Below are 17,017 nucleotides of genomic sequence, written 5' to 3'. Positions count from 1 at the left end.
CATTTTTATGAAAAGTGTTAATTGTTTTCTTAGCTTTCATCTTTTTGCTTTTCTATCCTACATTTGATAATTCAGTCTGAGCTCCAGAGAGGCAGAGAGGAGTTCTATTTACTCCGATGATTATGGACCCAGGAGATCAGAGAGACATTTGCAGGAAAAATGAATAAAGCAAAGAATGATGTACAAAGTCAGTAACTTACAACAACCAATCAGAACTTGTCTTTCACTATTCTGTCCAGTTCTGGTCGCCAGTCCTCCGGAGGGATGTGTTGGAGCTGGAGAGAGTCCAGAGAAGGGCAACTAAACTGATTAGGGGATTGGAGGACCTTAATTATGAAGAGCGTCTGCAATCGCTTGATTTATTCTCCCTGGAGAAGAGACGCCTGAGAGGGGACATGATAGCAATTTATAAATACCTCAATGGTGATCTCAGCATAGAAAAAAAGCTATTCAGTCGAAAGGATTGCATGAGGACTCGGGGACATACAATGTGATTAGAGGAGAAGCATTTTAACCTCAGGCAATGCAGGGGGTTCTTTACTGTTAGGGCTACAAGATTGTGGAATTCTCTACCACAAGAAGTGGTTTCTGCGGGAAGTATGGTGGCTTTCAAAAGATTCTTAGACGTACATCTCAAGGATCAGAACATTCAGGGGTATGAGAGATGATTACGGCCACACACACCTACACAGGTTGAACTGGATGGACTATTGTCTTTATTCAACCTCACCAGGCTCACCTACTATGTAACTATTTGTACTGCACTAGATTGATGAGAAATGTAATCTGATTGGGTATTATGGGTTATGGAAATTGCAAAAAAGAAAAAAGAGAAGTGTTGGGACTTTGTAGGTAGCCACTAGTAATCTCATTAAAGAACTCAAGTGCTCAATTGATAAAATATCAGTTTGTTGTAACAACATTAAAAATGTATTTAAAACCGAATCATGAGAAAACATGTGTGAAAGATAAAAAACAATATCTCCCCATTGTGAAACAAAACCTCCCCAGTCAGAGTACAAATACAACAGGGAGACCTGTGAAAATACCCGTTATATATTTATAAAATGCAAATTCTGTGATAGTTTGTAAGGTATCCGGGTCTCACGAGTATCTCAGGTAGTGCTATTGCCAAAAGATTGCTACGCGTTTCGCTTATAGCTTCGTCAGGAGTTCCTATTATTGCCAAATCCCAGGGGGGAAAAAAGGAGAAAAGGCATGGAGCACCCGGAACCGTATGATGGCACAAAAGGGGATCCCAGACACACCGACTCAGAGCTGGAAAGAGGGGAAACACACACACCACAAATATCTTGTCATGGACTTGCAATAGTGTTTGGCAGCTTACCTGTTCCTTCATGTCTGCATTAGAGGCCAGACTCCCCTTCTGGCTCCTTTTTATCATCTCTCCTCCCTGTTCTGCCCCACCCCAGGCCATTCCAGGAAGTCTATATTAACCAGTGCACTGCAGGTCTGCTTTGCTGTTCAACAGTGTTTGTTAGTTGTGTTCTGTCTGCCGTGTGCTTGATCTACCTTTCTGTGTACCAACTTTGGCTTGTCTCTGACTACTCCTGTTTGCCTGTGACCCTGACCTTTGGCCTGTTCCTTGGTTACCCTCGTCTGCCTGTTGTCCCGACCTCGGCTTACCCATCACTATCCCTTGTGTCCTGAGTGGCTTCTTCCCCTTTCTCCCTATGGAGCGTGACCCGGGGGACCCCAGGGGCCGCGACCTGGGCCCAGCTGCAGCCAAGTCCATCCTCACCACTAGAGGCTCTGGTGAACACCTGCTGGGTCTTAGACTCCGCAGGGCTCATGAATCTTAGAATCTTGGGCTCATGTTCCTGTCCATCCACAGCAGTCAGCTACTGGGTTCACTACCTTGCAGTGCACCCCTGCCTCCAACAGGGTGCAGTCGTCACCTGGCCACAGGTGACCTGACATATCTCTCTATGGTCAAAACTTCAGGAGTGTCGTTCTGGGGCCAATAACACTTTCCAAAAATGGCCGACTTGGAGTTAAACAGGCTTCAAGCCCACATAAAGTGGATGATGATATGATTGTCCCTCCAAACATTTTCTCTCTGTTAAAATGTGCTGATCCCTTGCTGCATAATACCCCTCAGCTTAGGGAATCTGGAATGCATCCACCTATTATGGGTTATGGAGCTTTGCACATTATCACTGCTCCAGTGGAGAAAAAAGAGGCATTCTATCAGTGTTGTGGATTTGAACCTATTTGCATCGGTCTCTGCACCAGAGGAGCTTCCAATCTAATATCTCCACCACAGTCACACACTATTATTATTTCTATAGGTTTGTATATCCCTGCCATATATCGCAGTGCTGTAAAGAGAACACTGAGCCAGTCGCATCAGTCTCTGCACCAGAGGAGCTTACACTCTAATGTCCAATCACAGTCACACACTTTTAATATTATAAAACATATACACAGTATATATATATATATATATATATATATATATATATATATATATATATATATATATATATATATACACACACACACAGTATCTCACAAAAGAGAGTACACCTCTCACATTTTTGTAAATATTTTATTATATCTTTTCATGTGATAACACTGAAGAAATGACACTTTGCTACAATGTAAAGTAGTGAGTGTACAGCTTGTATAACAGTGTAAATTTGCTGTCCCCTCAAAATAACTCAACACACAGCCATTAATGTCTAAACCGCTGGCAACAAAAGTGAGTACACCCCTAAATAAAAATGGCCAAATTAGCCATTTTCCCTCCCCGGTGTCATGTGTCAGCGCTACAAGGTCTCAAATGTGAATGAGGAGCAGGTGTGTTAAATTTGGTGTTATCGCTCTCACTCTCTCATACTAGTCACTGGATGTTCAACATGGCACCTCATGGCAAAGAACTCTCTGTGGATCTGAAAAAAAGAATTGTTGCTCTACATAAAGATGGCCTAGGGTATAAGAAGATTGCCAAGACCCTGAAACTGAGCTGCAGCACAGTGGCAAAGACCATACAGTGGGGTCAGGTTCCACTCAGAACAGGCCTCGCCATGGTCGACCAAAGCATTTGAGTGCACATGCTCAGTGACAAATCCAGAGGTTTTCTTTGGGAAATAGACGTATGAGTGCTGCCAGCATTGCTGCAGAGGTGAAGGGGTGGGGGGTCAGCTTGTCAGTGCTCAGACCATACGCCGCACACTGCATCAAATTGGTCTTCATGGCTTTCGTCCCAGAAGGAAGCCTCTTCTAAAGATGATGCACAAGAAAGCCTGCAAACAGTTTGCTGAAGACAAGCAGACTAAGGACATGGATTACTGGAACCATGTCCTGTGGTCTGATGAGACCAAGATAAACCTATTTGGTTCAGATGGTGTAAAGCGTGTGTGGGGGCAACCATGTGAAGGGTACAAAGACAAGTGTGTCTTGTCTACAGTCAAGCATGGTGGTGGGAGTGTCATGGTCTGGAGCTGCATGAGTGCTGCCAGCACTGGGGAGCTACAGTTCATTGAGGGAACCATGAATGCTAATATGTACTGTGACATACTGAAGCAGACCATGATCCCCTCCCTTCGGAGACTCGGCCGCAGGGCAGTATTCCAATATAACGACCCCAAACACACCTCCAAGACGACCACTGCCTTGCTAAAGAAGCTGAGGGTAAAGGTGATGGACTGGCCAAGCATGTCCCCAGACCTAAACCCTATTGAGCATCTGTGGGGCATCTTCAAACAGAAGGTGGAGGAGCGCAAGGGCTCTAACATCCACCAGCTCCGTGATGTCATCATGGAGGATTGGAAGAGGACTCCAGTGGCAACCTGTGAAGCTCTGGTGAACTCCACGCCCAAGAGGGTTAAGGCAGTGCTGGAAAATAATGGTGGCCACACAAAATGTTGAAACTTTGGGCCCAATTTGGACATTTTAACCTAGGGGTGTACTCACTTTTGTTGCCAGCGGTTTGGACATTAATGGCTGTGTGTTGAGTTATTTTGAAAGAACAGAAAATTTACACTGTTATACAAGCTGTACACTCACTACATTGTAGCAAAGTGTCATTTCTTCAGTGTTGTCACATGAAAAGATAGAATAAAATATTTAGAAAAATGTGAGGGGTGTACTCACTTTTGTGAGATACTGTATATATACACACTACTGTGCAAAAGTTTTAGGCAGGTTTGAAAAAATGCTGTAAATTAGGAATCCTTAATAGTTTAATTTTATCAATTAAAAAAATGGAAATTAGAGGAACAGAAGAGAAATCTAAATCAATATTTGGAGTGTTCACCCTTTGCCTTCAAACCAGCATCAATTCTTCTGGGTACACTAGCACACAGTTTTTGAAGGAACTTGGCAGGTAGGTTGTTCCAAACATCTTAGAGAACTAACCAGAGATCTTCTTTGGATGTCGGCTGCTTCAAATCCTTCTGTCTCTTCATGTCTTGCCAGACAGACTCCATGATGTTGCATTTAGGGCTCTGTGGGGGCCAAACCATCACTTCCAGGAATTCTTGTTCTTCTTTACAATGAAGATAGTTATTAATGTTATTGGCTGAATGTTTAGTGGGGATGTTGTCCTTCTGCAGAATAAAGCCTCATACACAGAGAATATCAGACGAATGATCATCCCTTTTTCTTTTTTTTGCATGCTAGTCTCATATCGAAAAAAAAAAGAGGTTACTAAAGTTACGGAAATTCTCGTACGATTGTATTGTATTGTAATATATTCTGTAGTTTCTGAGCATGCATGGTCTTGGTTTTCCAATTTTTTTTTCAGGTGAATACTGTGCTAATTGTACAAATATCATTTGTTCTGGTATCGTAGGAGAAAAATGTTCGTGTTGTTCCTTTTGGGTAATTTTGAGTGTGAATTTTGAATTGGCTCTCGACAGCTGTGTACTAATGATTAGATTATCGTACGATCACTCAGAAAGCGATATTTCTCGTTGGATTTTCTGATCGGCTTAAGTTTAGGAGAAATCACACGCCTCCCTGATGGTATGGCACGATGGATAAGTATCTGCCTGTATTTCTCAGAATTGAGGACACCATTGATCCTGACCAAGTCTCCAACTCAACTTGCAGAAATGCAGCCCCCAACTTTCAAGGAACCTCCACAATGCTTCACAGTTGGCTGTAGATACTCATTATTTTACCGCTCTCCAACCCTTACCCGTACAAACCGCCTCCTGCTACAGCCAAATATTTTTTGACTCAGCAGCCCAGAGCACCTGCTGCCATTTTTCTGCACCCCAGTTCCCATGTTCTCCTGCGTAGTTGAGTTGCTTAGCCTTGTTTCCACGTCGAAGGTTTGGCTTTTTGGCTGAAATTCTTCCATGAAGACCACTTCTGGCCAGACTTCTGCAGACAGTAGATGGGGGTACCTGGGTCCCGCTGATTTCTGCCAGTTTTGTGCTGATGGCACTGCTGGACATCTTCCAAAGTGGAAGGGAAGTAAGCATGATGTGTCTTTCATCTGCTGAATTAAAGCGATTGTAAAGGCAGATGTTTTTTTATCTTAATGCATTCTATGCATTAAGATAAAAAAAACCTTCTGAGTGCAGCAGCCCCCCTCAATTTTTACCTGAGCACATCTTTATCCAGCGAGGTTGCAGGAGTGTTTAAGCTGCCGGGGACTCCCCTCCTCATTGGCTGAGACAGCAGCGTGGCGCAAATGGCTCCCGTTGCTGTCAATCAAAATCATTCAGCCAATCAGGAAAGAGAGGGACGGGGTCAGGTCACGGCTCCGTGTCTGAATGGAGACAGAGAATGGTGCCCCCATAGCAAGCTGCTTGCTGTGGTGGCACTCAACAGGAGTGCTGAAGAGGGACCCAAGAGGTGAAGTGGGACCAGAGAAGAGGAGGATCCAGGCTGCTTTGTGCAAAACCAACTGCATAGAGCAGGTAAGTATAACATGTTTGTTATTTTGTTTAAAAAAAAAATGACAGTTTACAATCACTTTCAGTTACCTTGCCTGACCACTGCGTCTCCTGCCTCAACAATGCCTGTTTCTTTGTGCTTCTTCAAAAGAGCTTGAACAGCACATCTTGAACCCCCATTTTGCTTTGAATCTTTGTCCGGGAGAGTCCTCACTGAAGCAGTACAGGGCGGCGCTCCCGCTAGGCAAACTAGGCAGCCACCTAGGGCGCACTGCCGCCTAGGGGAGCAATGTTGCCTAGGGTGGGGTGACCTGTCCCCGGTTTTGTCCCCGCTTTGCAGGGCCGATCCAGGGCGGTTGCACCGTGAGTTGGGGCGGCCCTGCCATAGGTTCCTTGGGCTGCCTTCGGAAGGGAAGGGAAGGGGGGGAGGGGGCGAGGGCGAGCGCCGCATGATTAAACAGAGCAGGGTTCTTCTCCTTATCTGGTGCGGCCGCTGTAATGTGAAGTCCCGCCTCCTGGACCGCTGCCAACCTATGATAGACAGCACACTGGTGACGTCTATCATAGGAGCCGGTCCAGGAAGCGGGACTTCACATTACAGCTGCCGCGCCAGGTAAGCAGAAGAACCCTGCTCTTTTTAATCATGCAGCACTCTAATCCCCATGCACTGGTCACTCTGCTTTGATGGGGGCACACTGGTCACTCTGCATTGATGGGGGCACACTGGTCACTGATCAATCTGCATTGATGGGGCACACTGGTAACTGGTCACTCTGCATTGATGGGGGCACACTGGTCACTGTTTACTCTGCATTGATGGGGCACACTGGTAACTGGTCACTCTGCATTGATGGGGGCACACTGGTCACTCTGCATTGATAGGAGGCACACTGGTCACTGGTCAATCTGCATTGATGGGAGCACTGGTCAATCTGCATTGATGGGGTCACACTGGTCACTCTGCATTGATGGGGGCACACTGGTCACTCTGCATTGATGGGGGCACACTGGTCCCTCTGCATTGATGGGGGCACACTGGTCACTCTGCATTAATGGGAGCACACTGGTCACTCTGCATTGATGGGGGCACACTGGTCCCTGGTTAATCTGCATTGATGGGGGCACTGGTCACTGGTCACTCTGCATTGATGGGGGCACACTGGTCACTCTGCATTGATGGGGGCACACTGGTTACTCTGCATTCATGGGGGCACTGGTCACTCTGCATTGATGGGGGCACTGGTCACTGGTCACTCTGCATTGATGGGGTCACTGGTCACTCTGCATTGTCGGGGGCACTGATCACTGGTCACTCTGCATTGTTGGGGGCGCTGGTCATTCTGCATTGATGGGGCACTGGTCACTCTGCATTGATGTGGGCACTTGTCACTCTGCATTGATGGGGGCACTGGTCACTCTGCATTGATGGGGCACTGGACACTGGTCACTCTGCATTGATGGGGGCACTAGTCACTGGTCACTCTGCATTGATGGGGGCACTGGTCACTCTGCATTAATGGGGGCACTTGTCACTCTGCATTGGATGGGGGCACTGTTCACCCCCTCCCTGACACATTGCTCCCCCCCTCTCTGACACATTGCTCCCACCTTCTGACACACTGCTCCCCCCCTCTGACACATTGCTCCCGCCTTCTAACACATCGCTCCCGCCTTTTGACACATTGCTCCCACCTTCTGACACACTGCTCCCCCTCTCTGACACACTGCTCCCCCCCCCTCTGACACACTGCTCCCCCCCCTGACACATTGCTCCCCCCCCCTTTGACACATTGCTCCCGCCTCTGACACACTTCTCCCCCCTCTCTGACACACTGCTTCCCCTTTTTTAAACACTGTGAGTGATTCAAGTATACAGGGGAGTATGGGGAATGCATGGAGTGTGCTGCGAGTATAGGGAAATTTTGAAGTTTTTTTTTATTTATTGGGGGGGGGGGGGGGGGCGCAAGTAGCTGGTCTTGCCTAGGGTGCAGAATAGTCTAGCACCGGCCCTGAAGCAGCATATCTACCTTAAGTCTTATTAATGTGCTTGCTCAGTCTTGCCATGTTTTATGACCTGTAACAGGAAACTGTCTTCCACAACCTCACCTTAATAGCAGAGTTTGGTTGTTCCCCACCTAGTTTTAAGCCTCCTTCACTATCTATCCTATCTTTCTGTTTCAGATAATGACTGTTTCAGCCTACACATTTGTTGAAATTGATGATCAGTGGCCAGGGCTTCTGTTAGAAATTGAGGGGGCCCCGTACAGACTACCTGGCAGGGTCCCCCAAGAAAATATTAAAGATATATTTTGCTAAAATTACAACAAAATCACTGTTAGCAGACACAAATAAAACATAACTCACATAATTCCTGCTAAATCTAAAAAAATAACTATGTTGAATAAAAAAGAAGATGAGATGAGAAAAATATACAGGCTGGGCAGTTGGAGCTCAGTGATCAGAGAGACAGAGAGAGAGAAACAAAGTTACAATTTACAAATAAACTCCTGAGCAGAGATAAGTGCTGGGAGGGGGATTAGTGAGGGACAACTGTCTCTTTCTCAGCAGATAAAAGCTGATAGCAGGGAGAAAGACAGATCAGATTCAGGTGCTGGAGGAAGATTTCTGTATTTGTTGTCCATCACTAATCCCCCTCTCTGTGTGGGCCCCCCTGTGTGCTAGGGCCCCCTACAAGAGGGCTGGTGGTCCCCCCCTATCAGCGGCCCTGTCAGTGGCACCTTCTTGGTATAATTGGTTAATTAGGCACCTGAATCCAATCCTTTAAATTCCCTGACTTTGTGCAAGTGTACAAAGTGTGCAAGTGTAAGAACGAATGCTGGTTTGAAGGCAAAGGATAGTCGCACCAAATATTGATTTTATTTAGATTTTTCTTCTGTTTGCGCACTTTTCATTTTGTAAACTGCTAAAAATAAACAATTAAACCACCCATGCAATCCATACATACAAATAAACTAAAACAAAGGAGTTTAGAGTTATGTGTAATAAAATGGAATGACGCAGGGAAAAAGTATTGAACACACTAAGGGCTCTTTCACACGGGCGGTCCGATCAGATCCGCCTGTCAGTTTTTTAGGCGGATCTGATCGGATCCTCCATGCAGCTCTATGGGGCAGTAGGGTGTCAGCGGAGGTCACCTCCGCTGACACCCGCTGCCATCCGCATCCGATCCTGTGCTGAAATCTGGACGGATGGAAACCCTATTTTTCCATCCGTTCAGTAATCGGAGCGGAGCGGATCTGATGAGAGCGGACAAGCGGTCCGCTCTCCTCCGATCCCCCATAGAGGGCAGCGGGTGCTGAGACACCTCCCTCTCCGCTCTGCAAGCGGAGACGGAGCTGTCATCCGCCCGGCTCAATCCCCGCTGAGCAACACGGATCCGCCTGCGGAGGCGGACCGTGTGAAAGAAGCCTAAAAGTCGCATGTGTTTCTTAGGTGTGAGTTTGGCCCATTCTTCCACACAAACAGTCTTCAAATCTTGAAGGTTCCATGGGCCTCTTCTATAAACTCTGATTTTTAGTTCTTTCCATAGATTTTCTTTGTATGTATGGATTGAATGGGTTGTTACTGACCTGTGGTGAAAATTTCATTTCAATAGCACCTTTAGAAGTATAGAAACCAAAAAGAAATATCTGCGTTTGGATAAAAAAAAACATAAAGGCACCTAGCACCAATGGTTTGATTACACACCAAGAAAATATATAAAATACAAAAGGGGGGCAGCGCCTATTAAAAGTCACTTTAAAAGATTAAAAAGAAGTCCTAATAGTGTGTAGATGAGAGGATCACCACACACCAGTAAGCAGAGATGTATAGTAACTAAGTAGAACTACTTCACTACTGTACTTAAGTACGGAAAGGCGGTATCCGTACTTTCCTAGAGTAGAATTTTTTTCTCCTACTTCCACTTTTACTTCACTACATTTTTTCGATGATTTCAATACTTCTACTCCGATATTTTTTTTTTTGTGCTGCATAGTTACTCGTTACAATTATAAAAATTACCACTGCCAGAACAGTAGATGGCTGGATTCATGAAGTTCAAAAAAATGTGTATAATGTCATGTGTAAATCAGCGCATACGAAAATAAATGCTACTGTATGTATAAATAATAATGGTCTACATATCTGCTGTTAAGGGGAAAGAGAACCTCCCCCAACCAAGGAGAGTCACAAGCGTACATAGACCTTTTTTCTGGTAAGAGGCTGATTTTGCTTTTTTCACTGGAAGTTGAGAGCACAGGTTTTGCAGTTTTGTTTCACTGGAAGAGTCTATTTGGATATTATTTTGCACTTACCTTCACCCGCCGGGTAAGGGGGAAATCCACAAGGTGGGAGGAGTCTGCACCTATTATTTGGAATAGCACCTGTTTGATTGCTGCACCTTTGAAAATATATTCATCTTGTTTTGTCACATATATATGGTATTATGGCATTATATATATATATGGACTTTTTATTGACTTTGATTTCATACACTCTTCCTTTATTTCATTATTGGAATATATTGTTGTATATCACATTGGTTTATATATGATTTTGCGCATCAATAAGCTGTGGAGAAAAAAAAACATGCAGGGAAGAGAAGGAGGGATGCTTTAAAGGGGAAAGGGAGGGACATACTTTATCTGTTTTTGTTTACAAAAAGTTACAGCCAAAGGAATTGTGATTGTCCTTTCGGTTAATCATTTGAAATAATAAAAAACAATATGATGTTCAAACCTTTGACTTCTTTCTTTAATAACTACATAACACAGTACTTGTACTTTTACTTTCAGTACTTGAGTAGCAAAAAAAAAAAAAAACTACTTGCAATACTTAAGTACAAAAAATGTTGAATACTTTAGTACTTCTACTCAAGTCACATTTTGATAGAGCACTTCCACTTCTACTCAAGTCACTTTTTGATCGAGCACTTGTACTTTTACTCAAGTATGGGTTTCAAGTACTTTATACAAGTGTGCCAGTAATAGCAGAAGAGAGTGTGATCTAATCATCACCACTGTGCGAGGCTCCTCTGATGAAGTCAGTATGACGGGAGTCACTGTGGGCGGTGGGCTCGTGGAACCCAGCTTACTCTAAAAAGCTATGGAAACCAATTTTCTAGCTCCCTCTGCCCCTCTTATGTGTAAGTCACCCTGTGTCTACTAGGGGATTAGGGTGACAGAGAACCCCAGTCAGGTCTGCACTAACCAGACTCACAGTGCAACCACACTGGACTCAGCATTTTGTGTTACCCCGGTTATCTTGGGTTCTATATGTGTGCTTTGTGTTGAAAGAATGAAGGGGCTCTTTCACTTAGGACAGTAATATTTATGAACAATATTCCTCAAGAAATATATGAAGATAAATAATTCCACCTTTCAGGCTGCTAGGAGTGTCTCAGACCATTGCTAGATAGTTAGAGGTGGGGTGGGGGCTTGTTATGTGTTTGTTAAGTGCCTGTATCCCATTGTTCTATTGTTTCTGTCTGCCTTGGGGGAAAACGGTTATGGGATGTACAGTATATGTGTATGTGGATTGGCTGCTAGAGGGGAGGGGGATTTCTTCTGCAGCCTTTCCTAAAAGCTGTCTGTGTGTCTCTTGTTACTGAATGTAGTTTACCCCACCCTGTCTCATTATGCAAAGAGGGGGGGGGGTTGTCCTCTGAGTGTGTATCTCTTTGTGCCTGTGTTTGAATAAACAGTGTTTTGCTTCTTACCCCCCTACACTGATGTCTCGCCAAGTGACTGAGTGGGCCAAGGGATCTTGGATCGGATCGTGCCGTCACTGGGCAATGGAGGCTTATACGGCGGACATACTTTTCTTGAGTACGGGAGTCCGTCACAGTCAGAATATGACGAAAAGCGCAAGGCAGGACTGAACCATATGATGTAAGCACACTACTAGCCGCGGCCATCTTTAATAACTTGTTTGACATGTCTTTTACTTTTTCATGCTTGTGAGTGCAATATTCTATAAATAAAAGCCTTTTAGACACACTGTACCATTGTGTTGTCATTTGCATCCCTTTTTGAGGTTACCCTGCATCTTTTGCTGGAGGCGGGACCCTTCCCTTTCAGGTATATCTTATTGGAGCAGCCTGCAGGGCAAGATGGCACAGCAAGACAGCTAATGTTCCATCTAGCCTTTGTATTCCACATGCCGGTGTTAATTTCTCTATAATTTGAGGGTCAACACAATCCGGTAGATTGGTCTTCTCACAAAGTGGTGACAATTAGATCACACTCTCTTCTGCTGTTATTGGTGTGCGGTGATCCTCTCATCTACACGCTATAAAGACTTCTTCTTGTGTGGTGATCCTCTCATCTACACGCTATAAGGACTTCTTCTTGTGTTGTGATCCTCTCATCTACACGCTATAAAGACTTCTTCTTGTGTGGTGATCCTCTCATCTACACGCTATAAGGACTTCTTCTTGTGTGGTGATCCTCTCATCTACACACTATAAGGACTTCTTCTTGTGTGGTGATCCTCTCATCTACACGCTATAAGGTCTTCTTCTTGTGTGGTGATCCTCTCATCTACACGCTATAAGGACTTCTTCTTGTGTGGTGATCATCTCATCTACACGCTATAAGGTCTTCTTCTTGTGTGGTGATCCTCTCATCTACATGCTATAAGGACTTCTTCTTGTGCGGTGATCCTCTCATCTACACGCTATAAGGACTTCTTCTTGTGTGGTGATCCTCTCATCTACACGCTATAAGGACTTCTTCTTGTGTGGTGATCCTCCCATCTACACGCTATAAGGACTTCTTCTTGTGTGGTGATCCTCTCATCTACACACTATAAGCAGTGGCGTAGCGTGGGTTGTCAGCACCCGGGGCAAGGCAAGTAATTTGCGCCCCCTAACCCACGGGATTTTAGCACTCGAGTCTCTTCCACTAGATTAGTTAATCTTACTTGTATTGGACCCGCTTCCCGATTGGCCATGAGGAGGATCCTTGTGACAATAGCGAATTTTCATTCGCTATTGTCACACAATGGGTGGGCTCGGGGCGCACTGCTCTGCGCCCCGGGTCCACCCTTTTTTGAAGCCTATTAGAGCCATTGGCTCTAATCAGGGGATAAAAAAAACCCACTCTGTGACAGCGCCAGGCGGCTGACACACTCGCTGCTAAACTGACTGAGCAGTGAGGAGAGGCGGCATAGGCGGGGCTTGACTTGCAACGCCACCCCACCCTACACCAATGGATAGGTGAGGCATAGTCCAGCCCCGCCCTGACCCACCATTTTCAGCCATAGGGCAGCCGCGCTGGACATCTCCCAGCCTAAAGATGGAGGCAGCCGCAGACAGTGTGTGAACTGTGTATGTCAGAGTCAGACAGACAGAGTGACACTGCGGATGCGCCCCCCCAGATGTTGCGCCCGGTGCGGCCGGCCCCCCCTGCACCCCCCACGCTACGCCACTGGCTATAACGACTTCTTCTTGTGTGGTGATCCTCTCATCTACACGCTATAAGGACTTCTTCTTGTGTGGTGATCCTCTCATCTACTCGCTATAAGGACTTCTTCTTGTGTGGTGATCCTCTCATCTACTCGCTATAAGGACTTCTTCTTGTGTGGTGATCCTCTCATCTACTCGCTATAAGGACTTCTTCTTGTGTGGTGATCCTCTCATCTGCACGCTATAAGGACTTCTTCTTGTGTAGTGATCCTCTCATCTGCACGCTATAAGGACTTTTTCTTTTTTTAATGTTTTTTTTTTGAAAATTATGTTTATTAAGTTTTATAGCAACATACAAAACAGAGCCATTTGGGCATACCCCGGCTCAAAAAATAAACAACAAAAAAAAAGAGAAACAAAAAGAACATAGAGAGCAGAACAAACAACAGGGGGGGGGAACCCCCCCACTAACCCCCCAACAGTGGCTGCAGCTCAAAGATAGTCAAGAGTATCACAGGTATGTACCGAGTCCTCTAAGCATTGGTGGGCCCAATCGCGGTCCAGTGCACACCGTAAATCACAAGCTTCACATAGCACAAAGCATATATACACATAAACCTAAGTAGCTGGTCGAGTTACATCAACGGCCGGAGCCGAGGAATCATCAGCGGTATCTGCAGCATCCAACCACAGATCCCACACTTTGTGGAATTTTTTGGAACATCCCCTAAACTTGTACACCGCTTTATATAGAGGTATCATGGAGTTCACCAGCGTTTTCCATTGTGATAACGTCGGGATCCCAGGGGCTCTCCAACGCATCACCACCAGTTTCCTGGCATAGAAGAGCAGAAGCCCCAGGAGGGTACGTGTAGCAACAGAATGGGCCAGCCCGTTCACCAGCCCCAAAATACAAATCTCAATCTCAGCCGGGATAGGAATAGTAGTCAGTTTGGTAATGAAACCCCGGACCTCAGACCAAAACCCCAGCAGGGACGGACAGTGCCAGATCATATGGGTATAGGACGGGGAATCCCCATTACAGCGCCAACAGGCATCCGGGATGTCAGAAGACACCCTGTGTAATCTGGAGGGCGTAAGGTGGAACCTATGTACAATTTTAAATTGGACCAGCCGGTCCCTCGAGGAGACCAAATATTTAAACGGGTAGTCCCAGACATCCTCCCAATCCTCCGTGTTCAGGTCCCGCACCTCCGCCGCCCAGAATTCCTGCAATCTCTCCAGACCCACATGCACGCCTGGCAGCAAGGATCTGTAGATGGAGGACAGCGGTTTCCGAAGATTTTCGTCCCTAAGGAGGAGCTCCAAATCCGCCGGAGTCATATCAGGGGGAGAACCCCCAAACTGAGTCCGAAAGGCGTGGCGAAGTTGCAGGAACCTGAAAAAGTATGAGTTGGGTAGATCAAAATTGGCCTTAAGCCTATCAAAGCTCAGCAAACCCTCCCCTTGACAAATGTGTGAGAGACACTTTATACCCCTAGAGGCCCACAGAGACGGGTCAGGAATGAGTAAGAACTCAGGCAACTCCGGATTGCGCCATAAGGGGGTATTAGGCGAGAGCCCGTGGGGGTCAGATTTAGTATAAGGAGAGACCAGCACCCAAGCCCTGATGACCGCCTTCATAGAGTTGGTGAGGGGATATGGGGCACGGGCGCCACGGAACAGGGCGTTGCGCAGTGCCTCATAGGACCCCAGAAGCGCCGCCTCAAGCACCACCGCAGAGTTCGCGTCATCCGATACAAGCCAGTTGTGGGCATGAGTCAACAGACCTGCAATGAAATACATGAAGAAATCCGGGCAAGCCAGACCCCCATGCGTCCAGGGCCGCTGTAGGACAGCTAGCCGCAGTCTCGGGGGGCGAGCCCCCCATATGAAGGCGGTCATTTGAGAATGAATGGCTCTAAAGATCCGTTTCGGGATCCACACCGGCGACTGCCGCAAAACATATAGTAGGGGAGGCAACAACTTCATTTTAACAAGGTTTATGCGCCCAATCAAAGTCAGCGGGAGATTCGCCCCACGCCCGGAGCCTGTCCTTGAAGGACTGGAGGAGAGGGTAAAGATTCAGAGCACAGAAATCCTGCACCCTCGGGGAGATCGTGACCCCCAGGTATCTGACACTGTCCGCCCAGCACAAGGGCAAAGAGGGGTCCGCCCATGTCCGGGACTCCGCGTCCACCGGGAGCAAGAGAGATTTCTCCCAGTTTACTCGGAGGCCCGACAGCTCCGTAAAACGCGACAGCAGGGCCAGGACAGCCTGGAGGGAGGGGCGCGGGTCCCGGAGGAACAGAATGATATCATCCGCGTACAACGCCAGCTTTTCCTCCAGGGACCCCACCCGAATCCCCCCGATCTCTCCGGAACCCCGAACAGCCCTCGCCAGGGGCTCCACCGCCAGCGAAAACAGCGCCGGCGATAGTGGACACCCCTGACGGGTGCCACGTCGGATATCAAATACAGGCGACACCCTACCCCCCAACTTGATCTGTGCCTGAGGCTTACTGTAAAGTATGTCAATCCATTTGCGGAAGGTAGGACCAAAACCAAACGAGCGGAGCACCTCACTAAGGTAGGGCCAGGCCACAGAGTCAAAGGCTTTCTCTAGATCCAATGACACTAAGACTCGCTGACTTCGATCCTCCGCCGGGACTTGCAGATGTGTATACACCCGGCGGATATTGATATCCGTAGATTTCCCCGGCATGAAGCCCGTTTGGTCAATGTCGACTAAGAGCGGGAGGACGTTCATCAACCTAGTGGCAAGGATTTTTGTGAGAATCTTCAAATCATAATTAAGAAGGGAAATCGGCCGATAGGCCGAGCAGAGGGTAGGGTCTTTGCCAGGTTTCAAGATCAGCACAATGTGGGCCTGAGCTAATGAGTCCGGAAGCGTGCCAGCCTCCAGACTGGCTCGGTATAGACTGCACAATCTGGGGGCCAGGTCTGCAATATACATTTTATACCAATCCCCCGGCAGGCCGTCCGGACCCGGGGTCTTCTCGGGGGGAAGAGAGCGGATGGCCGCCTCCACCTCCTCCAAGGTCAAGTCCGCCTCCAAGGAAGCGGCCTCATCCTCGTCCAAGTGCGGCAAGGAGAGATCCCCAAGAGCCCCCAGGTCCACCACGTCCCGCGGAGGGGAGGGCACAGAATACAGACGTTGATAGTAATTTCGAAACTCATCAAGAATAGCAGCAGGGTCCGCAGTGGTGTCCCCCGCCTCCGTTCGGATAAGGGGGACAACTGTTTGAGATTTAGAATCCGCCACCAGGTTAGCCAGGAGCCTCCCGCTCTTGTCACCACCCCCAAACACTCTAGCCTTGAGTGAGCCAACCTCTGCCAAGGCGGCCGAGGAGACATGCAAATGTAACGCCCTCTGGGCCTGGACCAGGGAGGAGTGCGCCTCAGGAGTCTGATCCAAGGCAAAATCAGATTCAGCCAAGGATACCCCTTCTTCAAACGCCAGCAGCTCCGCAGCGCCCTCCACCCTGGCCGCCTTAATAGCACTAATGTACTCCCCACGAATAGTGGCTTTAAAAGCGTCCCAGCAAATCATAGGTGTAGATGTATCCTCATTACGGTCCCAATACTGAGAGATCTTGCCCTGCATCGCCTCCTCCACCCCAGAGTCCCGCAGCCATCTTGTGCCCAGCCTCCAACACTCGTTCCCCCTCCGGCCCCCCAGCTCCAACGTGAGCTCCAGCGGGGAATGATCCGA

This window comes from Pelophylax lessonae (assembly GCF_965119305.1).
Source record: "Pelophylax lessonae genome assembly, chromosome: 1".
NCBI lineage: Eukaryota > Metazoa > Chordata > Amphibia > Anura > Ranidae > Pelophylax > Pelophylax lessonae.
Note: the sequence above shows the minus strand (reverse complement) of the source record.